We start from the raw sequence: 14,984 nt of genomic DNA, 5'->3' as shown, positions 1-14,984 counted from the left end.
AGATCCCAACTTAATCAAGCCGCTAATCGCCCCAAGAAACTTTTTGAAATGATTAAACAGCAATCAGTGGAAGCTCCAAACTGCCATGACTCTGGATTCAGCCCACCTTCATGCGATGAACTGACTGCCTTTTTTACTGAGAAATAAAGTCATCAATACTAAACTCACTTCTAAGAAGGCTCTATTGCCATCCTATTGGTTTGCGTCACCTCCTGCCATCCTAGAGAAGCTTACACCAATCAGCCTGAGCACCAAGAACAATGCTGCATGGGGCACCTTTACTCCTCTCAGTGAAAGAGACAACAACAAGATTCTTCAGAGTATCAACCCGTCTAACACTTTAACGACCCGTTGCCACCTTCCATTTCTAAAATCATAAAGGACGTTGTCATCCCCATTTAGATTGAGATCATCAACGCTTCATTGTCACAAGGCATGATCCCAGATTGCCTAAAAGCAGCTCAGGTATCACCTATACTAAAAAAACTAATGCAGTTAGTGCTGACCTTAACAACTTCCGCCCTATCTCTAACATCCCCACCTTAGCCAAACTCCTAGAAGAATGAGTCCAATCACAACTCTGTGCACACATCGAGAACTTCCATCTCCAGCAGCATCAATCTGGCGTTCGGAGTGGGCACAGCACAGAATCAGCTCTGACTCACGTTATGGATGACATTTTAAAAATGCTTGACAAAAATGTATCTTGCCTACTAATCCTCCTTGACCTTTCCTCTGCGTTTGACACTATCAATCATGACAACCTCCTATGCATTTTGAAGAACAGGATGGGCCTCTCTGGGCTGGTGTTGCAATGGTTCTCGTCCTTCCTCTATTATAGATCACAAAGAATCAAGGCGAACCACTCTCTCTCCCAGCCCTCTACAGTTGTCATGGGTGCTCCCTGAGGATCCGCCCTATCTCCTATACTCTTCAACTTGTTCTTGGAACCTTTAGCTAATACACTAAATTCCACGAACATTCTTTTCCACATGTATGCTGATGATACGCAACTCTATCTGAAAATATCCTCCCCAGATAACCTCATATCACTCAACACTACTCTAATGTCTACTCAAAACTGGTTAACCGAGAACCACCTCCTGCTCAACACCTCCAAAGCTAAATTCCTTCTCATTTCGCCTCCGAATTACATCCCCAAGTTAGACCTAACTGCTCAGATGCCTCAAAGTGACTCGGGTTCAAGTCACAAATATAGAAAAACACAAATACTCTTAGGAAATACATGATACATTTAAAATGAAATGTTAAAAGGGGCTGCATCAGCGTTATGGATTACCTCAAGGCTTTTTACAGTCATCAATGGGAATCCGAGTATTGATTTTGCCTGTAAAGGGCATGAATTTAGGGACCAATCAGGACCCATTTCAAAGACACCTTTTAAATATTGCTGCATTTGAGACCTGGCATGCCCATCCTACTCCAAAGCCTGAAGTCGGCACTGTGATGTGGAGTATGTGTCAGGCAGGGGCCCGATCTGATCTGTGCTCTCTGCCTCGCCTGTGCATCACACACATCTTCATAGGTCACTCTGACCCCCCAGGCCCGGTCTTAGAGATGGGTGAGCCACTAAAAGGTCAAGCCAGATGCCTGGCAATGGCTCATCTTGAGATCCTCTTTGATCCTCAAGCCAAAAAAGAGCTGTGCTATCATGTGGTGTCTGCCAGCCCCCCATTCTAACTTCATTCTCCTAGAATTAATAACACAGCAGTGACCTTTAATATAAAACAGGCGAGTGAAAGCGATACTCCTCTGGGAGCTGAACTGCACAGTGGAAAAGCAGAAAATCTAAGATCAATCGAGGCTTCCCTGCTTGAACAAATTGTGTGATCCTACGCAAATATTTTATTCCAGTGAGCCTATTTTTTTATTCATTATCACATATGAGAGTATCTTGGAATGTGTGAGTTCAGGAAGTGTGCTGTACATAAACCTTATGTTTGATTTTAAAGAAAATAACGTTGCTCCATCTATAATAAGAATCTAGGCCACATACAGGGTTCGCATGACAAACTGACTTGCCTCTGATTTCACTAGTGTCATTGGCATCAAAGTGGGGGAGACATGAATATTTCTAAATTCATGTTTTAAACCTACCACTTTTAATAAATGCATCACAATGCAGTGATGCAATCTGAAGTACTAAGGTAAAAAGCTTACACGTGTTAAAGAAATACACTTTAACAAAAAATAATTGAAGTGACTTTATCATATTTTTGCATGATGTTTGTTGCATGATTTGGATGCTAACTATTTTCTTGACTCATCGAACTGTCATTGCAGCCAAGACCCGAATAGGAGATTATTAGGGGGGGTGCCACATCCAATAAGCCTCCTTGAGCTACAACCCTGAAAAAACGTTCTGGAATGTGGCCCCGATCAAGTACCAGTGGTTGAGATTAATTCAACCATTCCTTCCATCACCTTGTTCTTTGTTGCTCCAGATCTCATTTTGGGCACAAAATGGCTTTGCCACCAAAAATAGGTTTATAGTATGGGAAAGAGGGCCTGATGTAACATATGGTTTCTCCCATTCTGTGTCTATAGCAAGTTGAATTTGTACATATGAAGCAAAATGCAGGTCTTTTTTTTCTCACTACGTCCGGTTGGAGAAACCTTGGGCCTCATTTATGAGCCCTTGCGTCACTTTTATGACGCTGGTGCGTCACTTTTTGTGACACACCAGCAGAGTAAAAAATGTGCCTTGGTGCACCATATTTACAAAGTGACGCATCTAGGTAGATGCGTAACTTTGTAAACCCCTGCGCCACATTATACCTGCGCCAGTTATGATGTATGCAAGGGGGGCGTTTTGACGCAAGAAAGAGTCATAGAAGTGACGCAGTGAAATCGATAAGATTTCACTGCACCATTTCTTGGATGCTAATGCGTCAAAATCTTACGCCTGCCTCATGGCAGGCGTAAGACTGTCGCAGGCACTAACAAGATGGGACTTACCCATGTGAAAGTACACATTGCTGGAGTTGCGTCACTTTTGTGACACACTCCAACAATGCGTCACTTTTGCGCCTACAGATACGTCTGAAATACTGACATATCTGTAACTCCTTGTGACATGATGCGTCATACTGTAAATATGACACATCATGAATGTCGCAAGGAGTGCGCACTGACGCATCGCTGCTTTCACGCAGCTATGCTTCATTTCTCCTAAATGAGGCCCCTGGAAGTTAGCCTAACATTGCCGCGCACTGCCTGTTTGCGGCCTATATCCCAGGAAGACATTGCTTAATTTGTGCAGAAACTTTGCTCTTTTTTTGCTAACTTGTCCTAGTTAGCAGGCGCATGCAATAAGTCTTCCCTGCAAGCTGGGTTCGAGCCAATTAGTCACAATTCATTTCAAAGTGCGCCGCGGCCCAGGGTGACGCCAGACGATCTCTTCTCTGCACGACACGAGCGTGTGTTCACGTACGAGTGCCTCCCTCAGAAGCGACCGCTTGGCAGGAAAAGGTGAACTCTCGCAGCGCGCACATAAATATCCTTGCAAATAGGGGGCTCCTACTGTTTATAGCGTTGTTGTTCTCAGACGACCGTGTCCCCTGCAAGTGCTCATACTTTTTCCAGTCTGTTTAATTTTACCTCGAGGAGCCGTCCCTCGGTGGGCGCAGCCTTCCTTCCACAGGCGACGGCATTGTTTGCATTCTTTAGAGTCGCCATCTGCACCAAGAGGTTTAAAATCAAAGTGCACGAAAGGAAACGTGTTCTCTAATGGAACATTCGGCGCGCGCTGTACCTTGTTAAATAATTGATAAAAGGAAAGGCGTGGAGGGAGGCTTGACACTGTACGGTATCGCTCGCATGCGATGTTTTTGTGGGCGCCTCGCAGCAAGGAAGGGGTTGAACACGCTTTTCGCTCGGTCTAAGCACCTCCATGACGAGGGTGAAGTGCTCAGGGGAGCGGAGGTTCTTTGTCACGTCGACCAGAGCATCTTTTTCAGAGCGAACGGAGCTAAATCTGCCAGAGTGCGGTGTCAGCATCCGGGCATGATCACTCAGGCGCTGGGTTTGAAGGGGATGTATAAATCTCCCCTGGAAGGCTTGTGCAGTCAAACCCCAGAACAACACATTTTTGTCTGGCTGATTTACTTCTTTTTGGTCGAGAGCATAAACATCGTGATGTGGGGAGCGTGGCTCCCTCCCCAGCGTCATCGCTGGAGCGTTGACAGGCTTCGAGGCTCTGCTCGTCTGTGTTTCAAAATGTCACCCTTCCTGTCCTGTCTGGCAGCTTTTATTTATCGCGTGTCCCACTTTTTCTATTGCACGATAAGCAGCAGGAAAAAGTGGCTTCTGGACAGAGCCCGAACAGTAGTTTGAGGGCAGTCTGGTATTTATTAATGTCTCCAGAAAGATGGGGACAACACGCCAATGGTAGCAGTGTCTTTTTCGGGAGGTAGAGAGCTTTTTTTCCATATCTCTCAGTGGGCGGGATCGGCAGAGCACGGTGTGACCATACATCTTTAATAAAATAGATTCCGTTACCCTACTTTTTTTTATTTTAAACATGCGTCCAAGGACGGCAGAAATTAACCAGGGCCAATAGATAAGGCTCCACGGGCCTCATTTATGAGAAATGACACATCGCTGAGTGAAAGCAGCGATGCGTCACTTCTCAGTGCAATGTCGCAAGGAGTTACAGATACGTCAGTATTTCTGACGTATCTGTAAGCGCAAAAGTGACGCATTGCTGGAGTGTGTCACAAAAGTGACGCAACTCCAGCAATGCGTCCTTTCACATGGGCAAGCCCCATGTGAAAGGGCCTGCTTCAGTCTTACGCCTGCAGTGAGGCAGGCACAAGATTTTGACTCAACGGCGTCCTAAAAGTGACGCAGTGAAATCTCATAGATTTCACTGCGTCACTTTTACGACCCTTCCTTGCGTCAATACGCCCCCCTTGCATACATTATACCTGGCGCAGGTGTAATGTGGCGCAGGGGTTTACAAAGTGACGCATCTACCTAGATGCGTCACTTTGTAAATATGGCGCAACAAGGCGCATTTTTTACGCCACTGGTGCATCACAAAAAGTGACGCACCGACGGCGTAAAAGTGACGCACTGCCTCATAAATGAGGCCCCACGTTCCTGGCCCTCCGGTATGGGCGGCCCCGCAGAGAAGGAAAAGGACTGGGGCTTATTTACAAGCTCCTTTGCACTGCCGCTGCGTCACTTTTAATAAGGGAAAAAGTGACGTACGGGCAGCACAAGGGGCTTGTAAATAAGCCCCTCTGCCTCTTCCTACTTGCCCAGAGAAGACCAGGACAGTGTCTATTTCCACTGCTCTGCCAAAGGCAGCTGCCCCCTCTCTTTCTTCCTATTCCCTCTCTTTCTATCTCGCTTATTGACTTCAAGAAAAGGTTCTCAACCTCTCATTCCTCCTTTACTTTATTTGTTCCACTGTGAAATGGATCCAAAAAAGAAAAACACTTTTGCTCCAAATGTCGTTCGTCTTTTTCTGGAATTTTTCTATTCCAAAGTGCAGCCTCAGGAATAAAAGGTTCAAAATATGAAAAATAAATAAATAACCAAATAAAGCTAGACACAGTGGTTGCAAAGTGAGCACATTGGTTTTATTCACACCCAAACACTAAAGCGCCGCTTTACAGAGTTTGCCAGTGAAGCGCTAATTTTGTTTTCTTGTCTGTCTTTGAACAGTATTGTTCTCCCCAGGTGGGGAAGTCCACCAATATGGAGGTACTGCGATGCCTGACTGATGGGTGGATTGGAAAACAAATTGTGTACGGTGACTCTATTCAAGGATGTGGCCTTTTTAATCTATACTGCTTATGTTTTGTAAGTGTATAAGCAATGGACATTCCGAGCCCTGTCGTCATGTCCTTAACTTTTCAGGCAAAAGCACTTACTGATTTCTGAATAGTGGGTGTAAAAGCGTTAAGGTAACCATGTTGTTCCTGCTTACATTTCACACGCTTTCTTGCATTCCCTATGAGTGTTTGTTTTTTCCATAATGTAGTTACTTTATTTTTCAGGCAGCATATTACTCTTGCCTAGTGCTTAAGTTGAATTGAGTCGCATCCAGGTGTTTATAGCGGGGCACAATTGGGTTGTAGCTAATGGCAGGGTGAGTTTCTCTCAGTGAGGCAGTATGGTGTTCGGTGGGGGGAGGATGCAGCAATATGGTCAGAACTGCCGATTTTGGAACTGGTGAGCCAGGTGCAGCCTTCACGACCATTCCCCCAGACCACTCACCTGAGGTAGCACATTCCCATGCTAGACCTTAGAAGTCCATTCAAGACCTTAGAAGCTCTGGTGTTTTAGCACCAGCAGCTGGACCGTAGCGATGGCAAGTGTGGGTTAACCTTGAAGTCCCGTCCACCACAATCCATTCTGAAGTTCAACTCCAGTCTTGTGGCCAGGCCTATGAAGCGAATAGCACTTGTTACAAAGCGTACCAATACAATGCGTATTATTACAATGTGGGTATTAGTACGCGTTCTCAATTACAATGAGATACCATTACAACGCAAACTTTTACACTGTGCCTTTAGCACGCATGCCGTTACAACACAAAACATGCATGGTAAAAGTTTCTAAGGTAAGTGACTGTCCTCTCACTACATTTACTACCCAGCACAACTTCCTAAACTACACATACACTACTACACTACCCTAAACCCTTAAACACTATCCCCAGCATGACCCCCTACACTACAACACTACACTACCCGAAACCCTTAAACACTATCCCGCAATGACCCCCTACACTACACATACACCACTACACTACCCTAAACCCTAAAACACTACCCCAGCACGACCCTCTACACGACACATACACCACTACACTACCCTAAACCCTTAAACACTACCCCCAGTATGACCCCCCTTCACTACACAAACATCACTACACTACCCTAAACCAGTACCCCCAGCATGACCCCCTACACTACACAAACACCACTACACTACCCTAAACCCTAAAACACCACCCCCAGCACGACCCCCTACACTACAAATACACCACTGCACTACCAAAAACCCTATGACACTACCCCCAGCACGACACCCTACACTACACAAATCCCGACCCCCCTAAACCCTTAAAAAGTAACCCCAACCCCATGCCCAAACCCCCTTACCTCTCTCTCCTCGTGGTTCCTCTCTCCTCGTTGTTCCTGCTTCACGTCGTCTCTGAGGGGCGGTGCATGTCGTCCTCAGGAAACGGAACAGCCTCTGGTTCCTTACAACGACGTGGATGGCCTACATTTTTTTAGAATGCATGGTCATTTACTATACATACCTTTACAATGAAATTCGTTGTAAAGGCATGCATGGTAAATGACCATGAGTACTAAAAAAATGCGTGGTAATTTACTTCACAATGTACAACGCATGCATGGTAATGCGTCCTTTGTAATGGTATCGCAAAGTAAAATACTCGCAATAATGGCTGTTTACCCTATGAAGCAGCACACCCTAGAGCAACAGTGACTCTGTCACTGAGGTTACAGGACCCTTGAGAAAGCTTGGCTGATGTATTTAGTGAATGTATGACGTTACAACGCAGAACATTTACATTGCATGCCATTACAACTAATTTTTCAAAACTACATTTTCAATGCATTCCATTGCATCACATTATACCTTTACAGCGCATACCATTACAGCACATACCATTACATTGCATTTAAGGTAAGTGTTGGCTAGTGTAGGGGTAAAAATTACTATTCTAACTCCAGGAGGTGCAACAGTAGGGTAAGTGTTGGATAGTGTAGGGGTAAACATTACTATTCTAACTCTTGGGGGTGCAACAGTAGGGTAAGTGTTTGATAGTGTAGGGGTACTATGCGTTGTAATGGTATGTGTTGTAATGACATGCAATGTAATGCCTGCGTTGTAGTGACATGCGTTGTAGTCTTGTGCATTGTAGTGACATGCAATGTAATGGCTGCGTTGTAGTGACATGTGTTGTCAAGGATGTTGCAATGTAATGACTGCGTTGTAAATGTAGTGCAATGTGATGACTGCGTTGTAAAGGTTGTTTCCCATATTTAGTATGTGGTCAGTGAAAAAAGGAATTGACACTTCAGGAGGCACTGCAGACTAGCGTTTCAGTTGTGCATAAATGTGTCACTCGAATTTTCTGCTGTGTTTAAACGTGTCATTCGAATAGGCGTACCCCTGGGTACATTAGGACACATCTCGGGTTCTCCTCACCCTTCACCTGTTGCTGCCGTGTGTGCTATAACCTACGCATGCACTTCTGCTTGGATGCCACTTGTGTTCTTACACTTTCCTGCTCGGCCCTCAAATATCACTGTAATAAAAGGCTCCTTTTTGGGGGGAATATCAAAGGTATAAAGTGTGTCCCCAAATTAGTGATTCTTAATGTTTGCAAAGCATCTCTTTGTTGTAAATGGTGTTTTCGTTTTTAAACACTGTATAGGATTAGTACCCTTGTATGGGCTTTATTCAAGTGACTTTCACAACCTCATTTTCACTGTGTGTGGACTGTGCTTTAAGTAAATAGATGAGGCTGGGAATAGGTCTCTCTGACACTAAATGCCCCATATCATGGTGCCTGCTCTGCAAGTTTCCAACAGTGAAATACTTGGATCTATTTTTTATTCTTTTTAGTTTAAATTTCTTTTATTGATGTTATCCACATAAGGAACAAATGAGCCATTGTGATCCTTTTAAAGCTCGATTTGTGAGCCTCAAATTTCCAAGGTAGTATATAAAAAAGTGATGGGTGGAATGCTTGACTGAATCTCAACCACTGGTAATCATTCCCATCCACAGTTATTTTGCGCACTCTATGCCACCTTAGTTTGGACCCAGTCATAAGTACATCAGTCTTGACCTTGCCTCATTGGGAACATTCCAGCCAGGTTTTCCCTGAACTGGAACACAAGCGACTCAGGACCAGTTTCACCCTAGTTAGGACTCCACAGCCAAACATGAGTCCCATGCACACTGTGCCACTGGAGCGACAGCTGCCTGTGCAGGTAAGAGCAGTGGGGCCGGTTTGGGGTGGGGGTTGACAGTCAACCACGAGGGAAAATGAAATAAATAATTAATTTTCCTTTGTCGTCTGTCAAAATCCCCCTCCTCCCAGCCCCACCGCCTCACCGCCCCACTGCCCTTACATGCACAGGCCGCTGTTGCACTGGAGTCAAGCTGTATCCAAATGATAAACACCTAATAAGATTGAAACTAGTCTTGGTTTGCTTGTAATCCAGTTAAGGAAGGGCCTGACATTTGGTGCTGGACTGTTCCCACTTAAGCAGGGTCAAGACTGATTTGCATATGGCTGGGTCCAAACTGAAGTGACTTGGTTTGGTTTACAAAATAACCATGGACTGGGACTCAGCCTGAGTGATTATCAGTGGCTGAGATTAATTCAAGCATTGCAATGCATCACTTTTCAGTATACTTTAGTAAGTCATGCTAAGTGGGACAGGTATGCCAATATGTGGGTCGCCTGCATACTGAGTCACTGGAACCAAGCTATATCTGGCTGATGAGCTCTAAGTCGGGTGAAGCCGGTCCTAGAATGCTTCTGTTTCATTTCTTGGAGGACTTGGTCTGGCAGTTCGGGCTGGATTGTTCCCATTGGAGCAGGGTCAAGACTGATTTGCATATGGCTGGCGTAAACTGAGGTGGCATGATGTGCAAAGAATTGATGGACTTGGATTCCAGCCCGAGCGATTATCAGTGGCTAAGAATAATTCATGCATTCCATCCACCACTTTTTTGTATACTCCCACATGTTCAAGGAACCCCAAAAACACAAATCCGCTGTATCATAGTTACACCTTTGGTGTATTGTAGGATTAGGGAGAACATATACTGCTCTCCTACCTTGTTGTGTGCAAGGTTTATGTAAAGATCCATACAGTCATATGTAGGGTAGCAGTAGATGTATCTTTTACCAGGTACCTCCATCTTACTCCTCCAGTTTCCCAGCTTCAACTCCCCTTTATTCAAGGGAACACATTATATCCCCCAGTTCCAAGTCCTCTACAATCTGGAAGATTCCAGCAACTACACACATCTCCCCCTTTTTACATACATAAAAACATTGCTAATACAGAGCAAAAGCCTATGAGTATTAGTTACAAAGTTGCATCAGTACGATAACATTTAGTATTAAAATATACACATCAGACAAACAAACTACCAGTCACCAAATGGAGAGTCACTCTGTAAGACCAAATACAATTCTTCACTCACCACATCAAGGCAAACCATTTGCTAAAGAGAGTTGGATATTCTCCATAATCAAGCAGTTGACTGTTTCAACCAAACCATTAGCTTGAGGTCTGAACAGAGCCAAGCTTTCATGTCTGACACTTACACTTTTCAAGAATTCCTGTGTTCTTCTAGACACCAACTAAATCCCATTTTAAAACACTAGGATTTTAGGAATACCCTTATTCACGAACACCCTCTTCAAAAATCCTATGACTTTCTCTGTATCAATTGAATCAGTAGTCTCCACAACAAACCACTTGAAATGATAGTCAATCAGGACCATTATGTATTTGCTCCTCAATCCAAGTTTAGATACCAGACCCAAAAAACCAATAGCCACTCTCTCCCAAGCATTTTGAGTAGGTCTGCACAACTCAAAGGAGATCGTCTTACAATTTTCATTTTATTGCTATTTGCACATGCATAGCACTCCTTCATTATTTTTTCCTCATCTTCTTTCATACCCTGCCACCAAAAAGATTAACAGATATGCCTTTTAGTCATATTACGGCCCAGTGTCCTTCTGTGCAAAACAAATTATCGTTCTTCTGAGTTTCTAGGGTGGAACAATCTAGTTCCTCCTCAATAATTTCCTGTCACACACACTCTATTCCTCCTTCATGTGGCGGGGACCTTTACGTCAGATGTTACCAGCTTGATCTTTCCCCAGCCTTCATACACAGATTTGACTAGCTGCTGCAATAAATCCTCTTCTGACATTGCTGCATCCCATTCATCCTTCTCAAGAGCCACTTTCTCGCCCCATCTCTTACCATATCAACGTCTCCACCCATCCCTAGGTCCATCTCATCCACCACCATCCTTGACAAGCAATCAGCGATCACATTCCTCAATGCATTCACATACTCCATTTCAAAATAGTACTTCAACACAGACAACATCCACATGGATATAGTTGCAGTTATGTTTCTTTCGAAAGGCCTGCTCCCTTTAAACAAATAAATAAGGGGCTTGTGAGCAGTTCTGACTTTGAAAGATAAACCCCACAAAAAGTGTCTGGAATGTTTTCTCCCCCAGCAACATGCTAGGGCTTCCCTTTCAATAACTGAATAGGAAACGTCCGCGTTTTGAAGGCATCTAGGCAAATCCGATAATCCGGTCCTGTCCATTCTTCACCTTGGTCAAAACAGCCCCAATTCTCACATTGCTTGCATTAGTCGTTATTTATGTCCTAGACGTAACATGGAAGTGAACTTAACTGGGTGCTTGTAGATTGCCATTCTTCACTTTGTTGAATGCAATATCACACTTGTTATTCCATACAAATGTTGCTCCTTTTTTCATCAGCAACCATAAATGTTCCACTATTTCAGTTAACCCGGCCACAAATTTTAAGCAATAGTTTGCTAACCCAAGGAAAGACTTAAATTGATTCTTGTTAACTGGTGTAGTGGCATTTTCCATCGCTAAAAAGAATACTCTTCTTAGGCTTAATTACATCTTTCGCTATTTCATGTCCCAAGTGTGTGACTTGTGTTCTCTTCAGTTGACATTTCTCTTCCTTTATCGCAACCCATGTCTTTCCATACACTTCAACACCTTATCCATCAAATCATCATGGTCTTCCCCATTTTTTTGGGCAACCAATACATCTTCAAGAACACAGAGAACTCTTTTAAATCCCCCAAATATCTGTTGCATTATTCATTGAAACACCGCTGAGGCTGATGTTAACCCGAAAGGCATTCTAAAATATCAGAAGAACCCCAGCAGTTTAACAAATGAGGTAAGATGTTTAGATTCTTCATGCAGGGCAATCTGATGATATGCTGCAACCATGTCAATCAGACTGAGAATCTGACCACCTCCCTTAGCTGTCAACAATTCAGAAATGTTTGGCAAGGGTTGTCTATCCACCTATATATTTCTGTTCATGTCACCCAAATCCACACATAGCCGAATATTTCCCCACTCCTTTGGCGTAACTACAATGGGTGCCAAATACTCTGAAGCCTCAATAGGCACAATTATACCTGCTCCAATAATTTTACTAACTCCTTCTATAAAGGTTCTCTTATCAGATGGGAAACATTCCTTACTCTATGTACAAACGGCGTAGAATTATTTTTTAGAATGAACCGGTGTGAGAAACCTGTAAGTCTACCCAGTCTGTCAGTAAACACTCCAGGATACCTCTTCATTATTTACATACCACACCCTTCCAAAATATCATCACCCTTTTCAACGCTTTGCACTTCCACCTACATAACTGGTCTTTCAGCATTTCGATTATATTGATATATCTCTGGTGACACCAACCTAGAAGGACAGAACCCTGCTTTGTTACGTACACTTGACCCAACACTTTTTCACCCTCAGAGCTTATCACCATTCACTTCAACCCCATTATCTCAATGGTTTTACCACTGTATCCTACTGCTTTAATATCTGATTTACTCCACCCAGGATCCATTTCCTCCCAGTTTCTACAATACATGTCCTTAGATAAGAAAGTGTACAGACTTCCAGAGTCCACCTACATCCTCATACCACACTCATCCAGACTTAAATTGCAATTATGTTTTTCCAATTTTGCTGTATTTTCTCTACCAATGCTTTTAGCCTGGAAAACAGTATAATCATCAGACGTTTCACACACCTCAAGCTCCTCCACATCTATTACCAGCTCCTGTATATTTCCACAAGTGTCATCTATCTCTTGCACATTGACTGATGTGAGTTTTGTCCTGCAGACTTTGGCAAGATGTCCTTTCCTGCCACCACTCTGCATGTCACATTCCTAGCCATTCGCTTGGTACTAGCCGCAATGTCGCCATGGGGACCACAACGATAACATTTGATTACCTTAGGATTAACCCTTGAGGCAGAAGACTGAGATAGTGTTTTTTTCAATAGATTTGTCTGAGGACTAAATCTTTTCATTTTGTCTCAATTTGTTTCATTTTTTTAATTTGATCAATCGGTATGTATACCTCCGCCACCTTGGCTGCATGCTCTCTCTCAATATCTCATCCCCACTACTCTTATCCATTTCCCTAATCCGTGATTGAGTATGTTCAAACACCTTTGCAATCTCTATAGCTTCTTCCAAAGTGTGATCCTTAATCAACATCTTTCCTTTAACTCTCTTATTGTTCGTGCATTTCACATTCTGATCCTGTATGAGACAATTACTTAAACCTTCAAAACGGCATGTCGAAGAAAGACCCTCAATGCTGCCACATAAGATGCAGTATCTTGATCCACACTTTACACACAAGTCACAAAATGTATGTCTCTCCAATCCGATATTCACCTTTACTACACTGCGCACATCCAACATTTGCATGTTCATTTCATATACGTTGCTGGGTTGACCATCCCCCATGCCTAAAGATGTCTCAGGAAGATCTTCATATAATTGTTGTCCTTCAAGACCGAGATAGTGGAGTAAAATTGCCTGTCTCCTTACTGGACCATATTTGTCAGCTACAATTGCCAACATGTAAATAATGAACAATTTCCTCCATTGTTTCCACAGTATTGAGGGCTTCCCAGGAGTAGAAAGGAATGTAGGCGGAGGAATTAAAGCTTGGTCCGCCATAATAACACAATATTACACTCCTTCAATCTATGCACGAGTCCCAACCTGCAAAGAATATACAAGGCAATAGAATGCAAACATGGTACAGCAGAGTCTCAAACCTGCAAAGGAATACAATATTAGAATAAAGGAGCACAAAAACAGCTAAAATAACACGCAAAATTATTAAAACAGTATACCATAACAAACTGCAGCAGCTTTATGGAAATCTTGCTCTGCAGGATGCCATCATGAGGAATATCCTGATTGTTACTGGCAGAACACGAACAGTGAACGTGGAGGACTCCGACTACTTTAGCGATTAATACGCTACTTTGGAGCATTACTAACGACATTGGTGACTTGTGCCCAGTGATTCAAGAGTTATGTGGAGTATCTGAACTTCCGGCTGGAAGTGGAGATATTGATGTGCAACGTGTCCGTCCTGATGATGGTCCCAAGGATTGTATAGACCAACGGGGTCCGAAACGTCGACAGTTTAACACTGTTTCGCAAATATAAAGATCATTGTCCTGATTCCAACTAATGTGTTGATATTCAAAATTGAATAAGAGATATGGTCTTTTGTTTGGTCCATATGAAGGAGCGAAAAGTGTTGTTATGCTACCGAGAATGAAATGTGAATATTGGAGTAGTATATATGTTGCCATATTTCAGTTTTTTAAAGAATTGTGAATAAATAGCATGACAAACTGTATTTCCTGCATTTTGTTTATTGAAGATCACTGTTTGGTGACTGAATCACACTAACTGAAGTATTATAAAACAAATCCTGTTAAGGCATTTTTTGTTTCTGTAAATCATGAGGAATATGTTCAGCCCAAAATCCAGTAATGTTCACTTTACTTCTCCTAGTTCTTGTCCCGTAGGTCGTACTCGTGGCTGGGTAGAAAGGAGTCAATCTTTAAGTGGCAACCCATGCTCCATTCAGTGTAGACTTCAGTAAGGTTCACTTTAGTTTTCCAAACGCCGACAGGTTCTTTCATTCATCTTTCCAGCAGTTCGTATGCATTGAAGTTGTTCCAAACAAACAAAATGGCTGCCAAAAACATTGTTTGACGTGTATATCGAGCTTGCTTTGCCCTCGAGTGATGATGTATCTTACGATACTCAAAGTCAGCGTGAAGAAGAGTGGACTGGACAGAAGAGCGCGTTAGCCAAT

The sequence above is a fragment of the Lissotriton vulgaris genome, chromosome 11 (genome assembly GCF_964263255.1).
Source record: "Lissotriton vulgaris chromosome 11, aLisVul1.2, whole genome shotgun sequence".
Lineage (NCBI taxonomy): Eukaryota > Metazoa > Chordata > Amphibia > Caudata > Salamandridae > Lissotriton > Lissotriton vulgaris.
The sequence above is the reverse complement of the archived record's forward strand: the minus strand, read 5'-3'. Positions refer to the sequence as shown.